Consider the following 15,140-nt stretch of genomic DNA (forward strand, 5'->3'; position numbering starts at 1 on the left):
AAGCGTTGCCCTTTTGAGAAATTATGAGAAAGAATATAATAAAAAGGTTTGAGCATTGCAAGGCAATTAGGGGCAATTACCTTAAACTCAGATGATAGGTCTCTTTTTGCCTTTCAGAATGAGAGGGTCTATCCTTGCCATAGGAGGGCAGGAAGCCTTTCGTTTGGAGGTTGAAGGGTCATCGAAGCATCCTTTGCCATAAGACTGTCCCATGCCATAGAAGGGCAGGTAGTCTAAGGCAAGGATCAGAATAAGCCATTTCGTAGGCAGCCAGAAGATACCTCAGCCTTTTTCCGTAGGCAATTTCCGAGTGTCAAGGTCATATTTGTGTATCGAAGGCAGCATCATTTAGGGTCGTATGACCTTTGGTTATCGAGGCAGCATGGCTGAGGTATCCTCATATTCGAGGGACATGGCTTATTCTGCAAAAAAAACACAAAGGCAACAGGCAACAGGCAACAAGGCAACAAGGCAACAGAGAGGTTACCCCAAAAGCGTGCGTGTGTGCAACAATCACGTGATTATATTCAGAAAATTATCTTATAATTAATTATCTATATTGATTTAAGGCTTGCACTCCCTAAGATTACTAACCACGCAATAATATAACAATAATAATGGGGAAGGGAAATTGTAACCAGCGGAGGAGAGGGGAATTGAAACCAGCGGGATATAATTAAAAATTAAAACAGAAAATATTAGAGTTAGGGTTTAGGGTTACCAATACGCGTAGCTTTGGCATTCGATAAACCCTGAAAATTGGAAAAAATGGCAAACAAAAATAGGATGAGTGCATTATCGGTTCCAATGCAGGTATGGTTAACCCTCATCAATAAAAATAACAATAAAAGGAAAAAAGGTAAAAGAAACTTAGCTTCGATGGATGAAGGTTGATAGTCGGAGGTTGCCTTGAGCATTGACTCTGACCATCTGAGAATTGACAGAAGAAATAATAGGAAATAGTGAGGGTACTTAGCTCCGATTTGATCTGATATGGTTAATAGGGCGCCTTTAAGGGTTGACCCTGAAAGGCAATGCAGAAAAGAGAGTGAATGCAAGGCAAACCCTAATATCAAAATAATTTAGATATAATTTAAATTAAATTACTTAACTTTGAGGTTTGTTGAAGGTGCGCGCTCGGGACGAATCATGTGGCTAACCCTGATAATGCACAGAAAAGAAAACAAAATCAGTGTATGGCATGATCTTTGTAAACCCTGATTAGGGTACGAATTAAAATAAAAATGAAAACGATTTAATTAATTACTGGTCTTGCGACCTAATTAATTAAATCGGGATCAGAAAAATTAATCGGAAGCACAAAAAAAAAAATTTTTTTTTATGAATTTTTGGAGTTTAAATAAAATAATTATGAATTTTTAAAATTTAAAATGAATAATTTTAAAATTATTAAACAAGTATGGGTGAATTTACTAATAAATAAATTAAGTTAAATAATAAAATAAACATAACATAAAAAAACAATTTTTATGATTCTTATATAATTTTTATATATATAAAAATAAATTGAATGAAACAATATATATATATATATATATATATATTAAAATAAAAGAGGTTGTATAATGAAAAATAAAAAAAATTATAAAAAACTTAACTTGCGATCAGGTGTGGCGCGCGTGTGCAGTCCCTGGTGCGCCCTCAATTTGCTTGCGTTGGATCTGACAGCGTGATGAGATGAATGGCCTGGATGGTGAGGGTGCATGCTAGGGCGTGTTTCATGTCGCACTGGATCCCATGGCACCAAAACTTCTTGCGCGCGCTTTTTCATTCGAATCCAGCCAATGGCGTTGCGCCACGCCATCGTCTTCTCCAAGAAGACAACCTGCAAATACTTTTTACAGCGCTTTTTTGTTCGAAGCGCTATAAAAGACCCTGCATCTCAAAAACGAAAATAGCGAATAGGACCAAACGATCCTATAAATAGGGCGCACCTACACCATTCGATTCGTCTGGTCATCACGAACACGATTATGGCATCAATTAGGTTTAATTGTACCTGTAGAAAAAAGCCCCAATTCGAACCAAGAACCCTAAACATGGCATCTTGCCCAAAACAGTACCATAACATATCAAACCATCCAGAAACCATAAAATCATTAAACTAAACACATATATGCCATTAGATTATGATATGAATGCGTGAATCAATGTAATCGATGCAAATTAGAATCGGACCAAGTGTGACTTACAGTGCGTAATTCTTGAGGTTTAGTGACTCGAAAACGATTGGGAATCGTTTAATGGTGCTTGAGGAACAATTCTGGATCAATTGCAATGCTTGAATCGACCTAGATCTCCAAATTGACACTTGAGTTTCTTTGTGAATTTTTGGCTCGGGATTAGGGTTCTTTAGCTGCAGAGTCTCCTCTTTTCGGTCTGAATTGCTTCTATATATATATGTGATGGATTTAGGGCAACAGAACTGAACCAAATCCTTATGAATCTTTTATTTGCAAAGTTGGAAAATTTGATTGAAAATTATGGAGAAATCTTTCTAAATATGTCCAAAATCAATCTTTTCTTCATCAATTAGCCTTGCACGAAATTTTTAGTGATTATTGGATATTTATGTGATTGATGATGATTGGAAAATAAACACAAATCATATCTTTTATATTTTATACTTTTAATTCATGATTTTAAATGATTAAAATCACAAAATAATTAATAAAAAATATAAAGTATAAGGATATGATTTTTTTGGAATGTTCATGGGCTTGTAATGAAGATTGGGTGAAGAAATCATAGGCCCATTTGGAGATTTTTGGATTTTGAACCTTTTCTTTTCATATTTTTTTTTCAAAAATAGTCCAACTTTGACAAGGTGTATTTCTCTCAATTCTTGAGGTATGGAAGTGTTCTTGGACTTTTTAGAAACCTTGAAGAGTCCTCTAACCAATTTCTTTGGTCTCACATCAAAATCGTTTTCCATTCTTATTTTATGTCCTTTTGAAAAACATGTCTTTTTGTTGACTTTTGAAAAGGACCTATAATGTATGAAGCCATATCTCTTAAACCATTGACCTATGGGCTTTGATTCTTGGACCATTAGATAGAGGAATGAATTCCCTTCAAAATGAGCTTTGGTGGGAATTTTTCTGATGAAGTATGAATATTTGGTGAATTTTCAAAGTTTGGTTGACTTTTTCAGTTCATGCCCAAAATAGTAACTTTTGACTTTTGACTTCTCTGATCCTTTCTTGCATCATCATGATCAACCCTTGATCAAATGATGATTTTAGGGTTATGAGGATGTTGTTGACCAAATATCTTGAACTTTGACTGTATTTTTGGCTTGAAATGACTGTTTTGCCCTTGAGAGTCGACTGTTGACCTAATCATGATTTGAGGGACTAAGTTTTCTCTGTTTGTCTTGAAACTTTATATGGAGATGTTTTGGGGTGTTAGTGACACTATGGAACCATCTTGAGCCATTGATTCAATGATTTTCCATTGAGTTAATCAAACCCTAGTTCAGAGCTTTTGTATAGGAGAGTGTGTTTTGGAGCTTTGTCTTTTGTTTTGACTTTATGTGTGGAAAATAACGTGGGCAAATTTTGGGGTATGACAGGGACGTTTACGTATTCAAAACAGAAAAAGTGAAAATGTTGATTTTGAGCATAAGATGTATTGATATTTGAAAAAGAGCCATGATAGGCTGATTAGTACAAGGAGACAAAAATCCTAGTAGTAGGAATTTGTTATAAAGTTTTGAAAAGTATTTATAAAGAGAAATAGCTATGTGAAAACAATCCAGTCGAGTTTCAATTCTGCTATTGCCAATCTGTCTTCGAGCATCTCATCCCTCACTTGTTGGAAGAAAGTAATTGGACTGATCAGTGTCTTTGATGTGTTGAATCTTGAAGGTGAGTAGGTAAATAAACGGAACATAGTTGTACGCTTTATTCCCTAACTTTTGCCTAGGCTGCCCTTTCAGGTTTTCAGCCTACCGGGATAATTTTATTTAGCCTCTAATTTTTTCCTGGACCGCCCTTTCGGGTTTTCAATCCACCGAGACGCTCATTTTTTGCCTAAGTTGCCCTTTCAGGTTTTCAACTTAGCGAGCATTTCTTTAAGCGAAGTACTTTTTGACTATGTCCGCATTCACAGGGTGTGGGAAATCCTCGCCATCCATGGTGGTAAGCAACATGGCTTCGCCGGAGAATATTTTCTTGATTACAAACGGTCCCTCATAAGTGGGAGTCCACTTGCCCCTGGGGTCACCTTGTGGTAGGATGATGCGTTTGACAACCAAGCCACCAGTTTGGTATGCCTGACTTTTGACTTTCTTGTTGAAGGCTTTGATCATACGCTTTTGGTACAACTGACTATGACAAATAGCTGCGAGTCTCTTCTCATCAATCAAGTTTATCTAGTCCAATCAAGTCTGAATCCAATCGTCTTCGTCTAGATCGGCTTCTTTCATAATCCTTAGGGAAGGAATCTGAACTTCAATTGGAAGAACTACCTCCATACCATAGACTAAGGAGAATGGAGTTGCCCCTGTTGAAGTACGCGCAGATGTGCGATAACCATGAAGAGTAAAAGGTAACATCTCATGCCAGTCTTTGTAGGTTACTATCATCTTTTGTATGATTTTCTTGATGTTCTTATTGGCAGCTTCCACCGCGCCATTCATCTTTGGTCGATATGGAGAGGAATTATGATGTTTGATCTGGAACTGTGTGCAGAGTTCAGTAATCATTCTGTTGTTTAAATTTGTGCCATTGTCTGTGATGATCCTTTCAGGGATGCCATACCGACAAATGAGATTGTGCTTGATAAACCGGGCCACAACATTCTTGGTGACAGAAGCAAATGATGCTGCTTCTACCCACTTTGTGAAGTAATCAATAGCGACCAGGATAAAGCGATGTCCGTTGGAGGCAGTAGGCTTGATTTCTCCAATCATATCAATACCCCACATTGCAAAAGGCCAAGGAGCTGTCAAGATATTTAGCGGGACTGGAGGTACATGTACTTTGTCGGCATATATCTGGCATTTGTGACAGGTTCTGGAATGATGATGGCAGTCTGTCTCCATGGTAGACCAGTAATAACCTGCTCTTAGGATCTTTTTAGCCATTGTATGTCCACTTGAATGAGTGCCAAAGGCACCATCGTGTATGTCTTCCATAATCTGTTCTACTTCCTTCTTGTTTACACAACGAAGTAAAGTCGAGTCATGGTTGCGTTTGTATAGGGTTCCATTACTTAGGAAGAATTTGGCAGCAAATCTTCTTAGAAACTTTCTGTCGTTAATGGATGCCCCTTCAGGGTACTCCTGAGCTTCGAGATACCTTTTTATTTCATGGAACCATGGTTTGTCTTCCGTTCCTTCGGCATCGATCTTATTGCAATAGGCTGGTTCGTCTTGTCTGTAAATGGTGATCATTGGTGCCTCGTTGTCCCACCTGACTTTGAACATGGATGACATGGTAGCTAAGGCATCAGCTAGTTGATTTTCTTGTGCGGGATGTGTTCAAAAGTGATCTCTTTAAAGTAAGGAATCAAACTCTGCACATATTCTTTGTATGGAATTAGGTTCGGGTGCTTCGTGTCCCATTCCTCTTTGACTTGATAAATCACAAGCGCCGAGTCTCCGTAGACCTCCAGGAACTTGATTCTTAGATCAATTGCAGCTTTGAGACCCAGAATACATGCTTCATACTCGGCTATATTGTTCGTGCAGTTGAAACATAATCTGGCAGTGAATGGTGTATAACTTCCTGCAGGGGAAATGATCACAGCTCCGATGCCATTGCCAAGTGCATTAGAAGCTCCATCAAAAACCATAGTCCATCGGGATCCTGGCTCGGGTCCTTCTTTCGGTCCTGGTTGTTTGTAGTCAGTGACTAGCATAATGTCTTCATCTGGGAAGTCAAAGTTTAATGCTTGATAATCATCCACTACTTGATGAGCCAGATGATCAGCTACCACACTTCCTTTGATTGCTTTTTGCGAAGTGTACTGGATGTCATATTCTGTTAAGATCATTTGCCATCGTGCTATTCTTCCAGAGAGAGCAGGTTTTTCGAACACATACTTGATAGGATCCATTTTGGAGATCAGGAAAGTGGTGTGATTTAGCATATATTGTCTTAGTCGGCGAGCCCCCATGCTAAGGCACAGCAAGTTTTTCGAGTTGTGAGTATCTTGTTTCACAATCGGTAAACTTTTTGCTAAGATAGTAGATTGCATGCTCCTTTCGGACGGACTCGTCATGTTGCCCCAATACACACCCCATTGAATCTTCTAGCATGGTTAGGTACATTATCAGAGGTCTTCCATCCACTGGTGGTAACAAGATTGGCGGTTTTTGGAGATATTCTTTGATCTTGTCAAAAGCTAATTGGCATTTGTCATTCCATCTTTCCACTTGATCTTTCTTCAATAGTTTGAAGATCGGCACACAAGTAGTAGTCATATGGGCAATAAATCTGGCTATGTAATTCAGACGTCCCAAGAATCCTCTGACTTGTTTCTCAGTACGGGGTATAGGCATTTCTTGAATGGCTTTGACCTTGGCAGGATCAACCTCAATACCTTTGCTGCTGACGATGAAACCTAAGAGTTTACCGGATCTTACTCCAAAGGTACACTTGTTCGGATTCAGTCGCAACCTGTATTTCTTGAGTCTGTCAAACAGTTTGTGTAGATGACCCAGATGTTCTTCTTCGGTGTTGGACTTTGCAATCATATCATCGACATACACCTCTATCTCCTGATGAATCATATCATGGAACAAAGCTACCATTGCACGCTGATATGTAGCTCCTGCATTCTTTAAACCAAAGGGCATTACTTTGTAACAAAAGGTTCCCCAGGGTGTTGTAAAAGTTGTTTTTTCCATATCTTCGGGTGCCATCTTGATTTGATTGTACCCTGAGAATCCATCCATGAAGGAGAATACCTTGCATTGTGCGGTATTGTCAACCAGTACATCGATGTGAGGTAAAGGGAAATCATCTTTGGGGCTTGCCCGGTTCAGATCTCTGTAGTCTACACACATTCTGACTTTCCCGTCTTTTTTGGGCACAGGTACTATGTTAGCTATCCAAGGAGGATAAGTCACAACTTTCAGAAAGCCGGCATTGAATTGCTTTTCAACCTCGTCTTTGATCTTTTTTGACATATCGGGCCTACTCCTCCGCAATTTCTGCTTGACTGGAGTGCTACCTTCTTTGATTGGCAGGCGATGAACCACAATATCCGTGTCAAGGCCAGGAATATCTTCATAGGACCAGGCGAATATCTCGACGTAGTCTTGCAACATTTGAATCAGTCTTTGCTTGACACTGTTTTATAGATCAGCCCCTATCTTGACTTCTTTCTTTTCTTCGTCGCTGCCCAAGTTGATGCCCTCAATTGGTTCTTCATGCGGCTGTATAGTCTTTTCTTCTTGTTCTAGCAGCCTTGCAAGCTCTCTTGGTACCTCACAATCTTCCTCACTTTCGTCCTCAGTTTGGTAGATCGGATTTTCAAAGTCATGACGGGCAATAGCAGAATCGTTATCAACTGGATCCAAAGTGAATGTGAATCTGCATTTATTTATGTGGGTGTGTGTAAGAAAACATAGCTATTTGAAAAAGCAAAGAAGGAAAAAAGGATCACAAAATTTGAATATGCAAACGTCCCATGATTTTATTGAATGAACATGATCATGATATGACAAACCCTCATAAAAGGACCAGTGTGCTTCGGGCAAGGCACACGGCTTTCAAGTTCATGGTTCGATAGTACAGGAACCATTTTTATCTTTGCACAATATAGACATCGAAAACAAGGAATTGCATTTACTCCTGATCAAAGGAGATCACATCCTTAGCTTCCCAGTTGTTCAATCCATTGTGGTGAGTAGGGAGTATCCAGCTGTTCCAGTTGCAGTTGTCTTCTTCATCTTCCATAGCATTGATTTCATTGGTGGGGAAATGAGTCGGTGATCTTTCAGGATAAGTAGGATGATCTGTTGGATATGAGGATCCAGGTTGAGGTACCTCTATTGGCTGAGCGAGATACTCGATAAGACCGTCCCATCCAGTCGGGATGATGTCTTTGAGGGAGACTTGTGCATTCTGCTGAGTAGTGTACTGTGACAGAAAATAACCCTCGTTATTTTGTGTTTTCCTGGCTTCTTCAAGAGTGAAATTTTCGTCGTAATGTTCATCCCATCCAGTTGGGACAATGTCTTCAATGGCGACTTGTGAGCTCGGAGGAGCGGAATATTTCACCATAAAGTCATATTTTCCACTTGGCTCTCCTAAAGTATCCCAAACTTCTTTAGGTGGATTTTGATATTGCTCATTTATGGAACTTGTGAAACTTTTGCCATTTTCAAATTGATTGCCTCATCTAGTTAGGGTAATGTCTTCTGTAGCAATAAAAGAACTCTGAGGTGCGGTATACTGAAAATTATATCCGCCGCTTGGTTCTCCCAAAGTATCCCAAACTCCCATGGGAAGGGGTGGAACTTCATTTGGGTATGGCTGGATGATATGGTTATAGAACACTCCATCGTCTTCAATAGCATTTACTCCTTGGCTGATGAAGTGTGACATTAATCCTCCAGAACAAGGACTTTGATCGTTCTTTTGATTTTCATTAGCATAGCCCAGGCCTAGCTTGTCGGACTTGTAAGGTATATCGAGGAGCTGTCCCCATACTGTGCAACCACCTTTTTCGATCACAGCTTTGGCATCTTTGAGAGAAGCCATAGTTGTAGTTGGAGTAGCAGAAATATGCTTGGTAGTAGATACATCTGGAGAGACCACCTCAAAAGATTGGCAGGGAGTTTCGATGAATTCGTCATCCAACTCAACATACTTGGAGTTACTCAGGTGACTAACCACATATTCCTCTTCGCCATAAACTGTGACAATCTTTCCTTTTACTAGATACTTCAACTTCTGATGTAGGGTAGAAGTTACAGCATTTGCCCCATGTATCCAAGGGGGAGAATGTGAATACAAGATTACACTCAAAGATGTTTTTGATTCATGGCAAACTTAATAAGCATTCAAACAACAAAGCGGGATCAGAAAACTCAAAGAAAAGCAAGCATTGATCACTCATGACAGAACAGGTTGATCTATTATGCATATAGGTCGACTCAACACAAGCAAAACAAGAAGAATGCAGAAAAGCAGCAGTTAGGTCGACCTACCATCAACCCAGGTCGACCTAAAATGGAGAAAAATCCATATACTTCTGCTAGGTCGACTCACACATCATCTAGGTCGACCTAAATTGATGAAATTTACATATCAGTCTGCTAGGTCAACCTACACATCAACTAGGTCGACCTAATCTGAGAAAATGTCCCCAGAATGCATCTGTAGAGGATTCTGGTCGACCTACTCCTTTAACAGGTCGACCTAACTGGGAGCAAAATTCTGCAAGTTGTGCTAGGTCGACCTAAGCACTAAAAGAGGTCGACCTAACTGATCAAGAAAGTCAAAAATTCTGTTTCTCTCATCTCCAACTGTTAAGCTATCATATATATTGTCCAAGGTTCATTATTACAGGTAACACCAACGACTGAAAGATACACAAAGGATTCTCATCTTCGTTCTTCGTCATCTCCAACACAATTACACATAATCATTCTTGCGTTGAGGGTTAGTGATCGAGTTCGATAACGTCCATGGAACGGAATTGAAGATTCCTAGTGGGTGAAGATTTGTGGGGTTTTTGGTGAATAAAATCTGCGGGTTTTGTCCTCCAAGATAGGTGTTTCTTGGGGGTTTTTATCAAGAGGTTTCATCGAGGATCCGGCTGAGTGTGAAGATTGAAGAACAAGGGTTCGAGGGAATTGAAGACACTGCAGAAAGGGATCAAAGTGAAGCTCTTGGATAACCTTGATCTGACTCAAGATTAAGGGGGAAGAAGATTCAAAGGATCGACATAATTGGTTTATGGTTTATCGCTTTGTTATCTTCTTTGTATATACTACTTTCAACATTAATGAAAGATTACCCAATTTCAGTTTGGAATTGGGGGCAGACGTAGTCGTAGCGAGGACGATCGACGAACTGCCTAAACAAATATCGTGTTCTTGTCGCTTTTACTTTTTTATTTACGTTCTGTTCATATTTGGTTATAATAGCAAATTGATCAACGATTCGAGTGTTAAGATTGTGAATTAAGAACTTATATAAACATCACAATCCATCACATATTGAATCACCGTCAATTTGATCATTATCACCAAGTGTTTGTATATTTGTTTCTATCACTTTTACTGCATTGCAAACATTGTCCATCATACAAGAAGTTAATCTGATTTTCAATAAGAGCAACGCTTTGATTCTGCAACGTATTCTCTTATCACTTACCTCAAGGTTTTGACTGGTTTTAAACACATATACAATCGTTTCGATAGTGGTTCGGAATAGACGCGAGTCGATTCAGAATCACTTCCGCTGAAAAGTCGTTTAACTCCGTAAAACTGTGAACGATCTATTCACCCCCCTCTAGATCCTAAGGCCAGCGCCTACAAGTGGCATCAGAGCTCTGGTTTATTCCGTGCTACGTGAAACACTTATTGGAAAGATGGCTTCCGGACCTAAAGGGGCTCACAATAGAGCTCCAGTTTTCAACGGTGAAAATTATGGCTATTGGAAGGATTGTATGTGTGTCCACATCAATGCAATTGATAGGAACATCTGGACAGCTATTGTCAATGGTCCCTTTCAGATCACCATGACAAATGCAGCTGGTGCAGTTGTTCCAAAACCAGAAAATACTTGGGATGCTGAAGATGAAAAGAGATATGCATACGATTGGAAAGCGAGAAACATTCTAATCTCAGCTCTAGGAGTTGATGAATACTATCGCGTTTCCCATTGTAGATCATCTAAAGCTATGTGGGACACATTGCAAGTTGCCCACGAGGGAACGGATGATGTCAAACTAGCTAGGATCAATACGTTAACTCAAGAGTTCGAACTCTTCCACATGGAAGATGGTGAATCCATCGAAAACATGCAGAAGAGATTCGTTCACCTGAAAAATCGGTTAAATTCTCTTGATAGACCTGTTTCCAATGCAGTTGCTACTAACAAAATCTTAAGATGCTTGAACAGGGAATGGAAACCCAAGGTTACAGCAATAAAGGAAGCAAATGATCTAAACACCTTAGACATTACCACTCTCTTTGGTAAACTAGAGGAACATGAACAACACCTTAAATGCCTTGACATGCATGAGAAAAGGGCAAAGAAAGAAAAGAACATGGAGAAAGAGGTAGAGAAGAAGTCAATAGCTCTAAAAGCTTCAAGCTCCAAGACCTCAAGACAAGAGCCAAAGGATAGTGATACAAGTGATGACGAAGACTCCGATGATGAGGAAATGGGACTGTTTGTGCGAAGATACAACAAATATCTAAAGAAAAATGGAGCAAAACATTCTGACAAAGGTATCTCATAGATAAAAGAAAGCTGTAAGTCATCTTAAACCTGAACTCGTAGATAAGGTATTTCATTCTCAACTAAAACTTGCTTTTGAAGAATTACATAGAGATGCAATTAAAGCTTTCAAACTTTTGGCCTCAAATAAGAAAATCTTTTCATATCTTGAATCAAAAGTTGAGAAAACCGAAAAGGATATGGAAGCTTTAAAACAATCTATGCTAGATATTCAAAAGGATAAAGTTGAAATAGATCCTACATCATGGTTTGGTTGTGAGACATGTCACATTTGGCAAAAAGAAGTAAGAGATCTAAAAGCCAAGTTAGACAAGGCTCTACAACCAAAAGTGACTTTTGCGGTTGATCCAAATAAGTTCAAAAGATCGTATACTCCTTGTCGCTACCGCGAAAAATGGAATCAGAGTCGCCACTAATATATTCATCCCATCGCGGGAAAGGAATATCAGAAACCTAACTCGAAACAAGGACAAGGTCTTTCGACCAGAGAATAAGGCACGGGAGTCGGTTACGCGAGGGGAAGGTGCTAGCACCCCTCACGCCCATCGTACTCGATGGTATCCACCTATGTTTGTTTCTATCTAAAGGGTGTATCTATGTCTAGATCTAAATGCGAATGAATGCAAAAGAAATACGGGGAAAAGAAGGAATTTTTTACAAGTGTGCTCGCTTAGGCCCCGCGACCCAATGCCTACGTATCTTTTTCAGGAATCAGAGCGACCGTAGTTCGGCTCCATATTTTCCATTTGTTTTGTGTTTTTTAGTTGAACAGCGGTTAAGGTCACAATCCACGATGCTCGACCTTTAGAGACTTATACGCCTACTTTTGGAAAGGACTTAACTTGTTCTTAAGTGCCTAACAAGGCAAAAGAAAAGAATCTTGGGTTTGTGTCTTTTATTGTAATTCCACAACGACAAAACCCACAACAAGGCTTCGCATTGCTTCCTTACTTTGTTTTAAGTCTGAGCCTTTTATTAAGCATTTTACATGTTTTTTGGTTGGGTATTTTTTAAGGGAATTTATTTGTGATTTAGATCATACCAAGAAAAAGAGTCTTTTGAATATTTAGAGAATGCACATCGAGGTCTACACCACAATCGTTTCTCTAAACATTAGTTAAGAAATACATTTTTTGAATATTTAGAGAATGCACATCGAGGCCTACGCCACAATCGTTTCTCTAAATGGCGGTTAAGAAATACACCGAGGCCTACGCCTCAATCATTTCTCTTCCGCTAAGTAGGAAAGAACATACATCGGGGCCTACGCCCCAATCATTTCTTTCCTACCACGAAAAGAAAAAGAAAAAAAAACAAAACGGTATGATCCTTATCAATAGTTATTAAGTTTTTTAATGTTGAAAAAGAAAAAGAAATGCGAAAGGGGAACTAACCTATTTTCTAATCTAAGTGTTGTTCTAATTCCTATTTAAGATCTAAACTAATATCTAAAGGGAATATTAAACTAAGAAGAAAATTGTTTAAGTTGACTAAAGTCAAATTTAACAACCAAGGGTATTTTTGGCATTTTACAAAACATTGGAAGTATTCACAAAAATAAAGGAATTATATTCTAAACCTACAAGAAAATATTCACAAGCAATTTGCAATTTTTTATCAAGTCTAAACTATTTTTTAAGAATTAAAACTAAGTATTTACATGGTGGACCAATCAAAAATTAAAGAAATTCAACAATTAAAATTCTAAACGATTAAGCAATTATTCCTAAAAAATCAAGTTGGCAAGAAAAACTATTTTTTATCAATTTTTATTTAGGCAAAAATCAATTAACAAGCAATAAAAGTAAATAAAAAAAACTATCTTCACTTGTTTCTCTTAGTCAACTGGGGGTGTATTAGCAGTAATCTGAACTAAACTGGCTTTGTTAATAGGTGCTTGGGCCAAAACAGGGGAGTGTGAACATGAAAAACGCCAGGCCCAATACCCAAACAGGGCGTTGCATTATCAATGAGGGAGTATGAAACGCAAAAGCGTTCAAAGCCCAGGCTACATGGCCCAAGTCCTCTTTCCCTTTATCTCATTTTATTCCACATTTTATTTGTATTATTACACTGCATGGTGTTTTTTTACATGGAACGTGACATGAAAATACATTGCACCTTCATCAATGGGTCAAGTTTTTAATAAGTGACTACAAGACAAAAACCAGGCTGAGCCAATCATCGGAGGCCACATCATCAGCTAATCATTTAATAATTACAAAAATAACAAAAAAATTGGAACCAGGGCAAATGGCATCGCGCCACGTAAGCAAATAGAGAGGGAGTCCTTGAGAATGCACAGACGCCGGAGATACCAACTCCGGTCGTCTTCTCCGGCCGTCCCGGCGGCGGAGATTCAGAATTTTCCAGAAATCCAAGGAAGCACCACTATTCTACTCAGTTTTTCACGTAGAGTTCAGATCCGTAGTTAGATTTTCCTAGTTCACTCTCTATCATGCAAACCGAACGCATTTAAAAAAGCCCTAACCTAATGAATCTCCATCACAATGCTTGCTAATGGCGTCAAAACGTTCAAAATCATGCATGGAACTCTAATGTCACATTCGAATACTTAAACAAACAATATTCCTCACCAAACAGAACGCAACAGATCAAGAACAAGAATTCCATAGCAATGTGATACATAGCAAAGCATATTTCAGATCTAAATGGCCTAGCACATGCAACTACTATGCTGAGAGAGTCTTAAGAACATACCTATTTGGATCTTGATTCACACAGAAAGCAAAATCCCGCTGCCTCCTCTTTGAATGCGTGAATTTGATGATATGAGTCTTGAGAAGATCTTCACCTTTGCTAAGAAATGAACTCAGGTCTTCTTTTGTATCTTGTGATGAATCATAATAGTGTATTGCTCTCACTTTTGCATCGAACTCCCGGGAGCCACGGACCGCAGAGAATGTGGCGACTCTATGTGGATGAAAGTGATGATGACTCAGTGGTGATGGTGAGAATGAAGATCCATGGGGCTTCAAGATCCAGCTTCGCCATGGTTGTTAAGATGCAAACGGTGATGAATATTGAAGGTTATGGATGATGGTGGAGGTTGGAGCTTTTTGGATGGTTCGTTATGGCTGAAAGAGTTAGTTACGGATCTGTAACTAACCGATGAGAGAGAGAGAGAGAGAGAGATTGGGAGAATGAGAAGAAAACGAGAGTGTGAAGCAAAATCTGGAAAAAATGAATAATGTCCCCGACTTTGTGAAGTGTTTGGTGTTTATATACTTGAGGGCGCACTGAGGTTTATCGTATGGATGAGTGTAGTGTAACTTTCTCCTTCCCTTAATGAGCAAGTTTCTGATTGTAGTAAACATCCTTTATACTTTCTGGGCTTCAGCTTATTGCATGGGCAATTGGAGTAACGCATGCAGTCATGTATGTCACGCGCCCAAAGCTTTTTGGCTTGTACCTTTGGCAAGGACATGACTGGGTCGAGGCATGACTTTAAGGCCTTATAACTTGCTCGTTGCATATTCACTTGGTGTGGTCTCAGGCTTATTAGAAAAAGGATGTGGCAAGGAACACATACACATCACAATGGACTTGATTAGATGCCTATAATTCCCTAATACGGGACGCGAAAATAGCCCACCACGTGCTTGTAGAAATGGCACACGTGACCTAGAATCTAATCCAGCTTGCCATGCAGTGATGACTTGGTGAGGG

The sequence above is a fragment of the Vicia villosa genome, linkage group LG5, assembly GCF_029867415.1.
Source record: "Vicia villosa cultivar HV-30 ecotype Madison, WI linkage group LG5, Vvil1.0, whole genome shotgun sequence".
Taxonomy (NCBI): domain Eukaryota; kingdom Viridiplantae; phylum Streptophyta; class Magnoliopsida; order Fabales; family Fabaceae; genus Vicia; species Vicia villosa.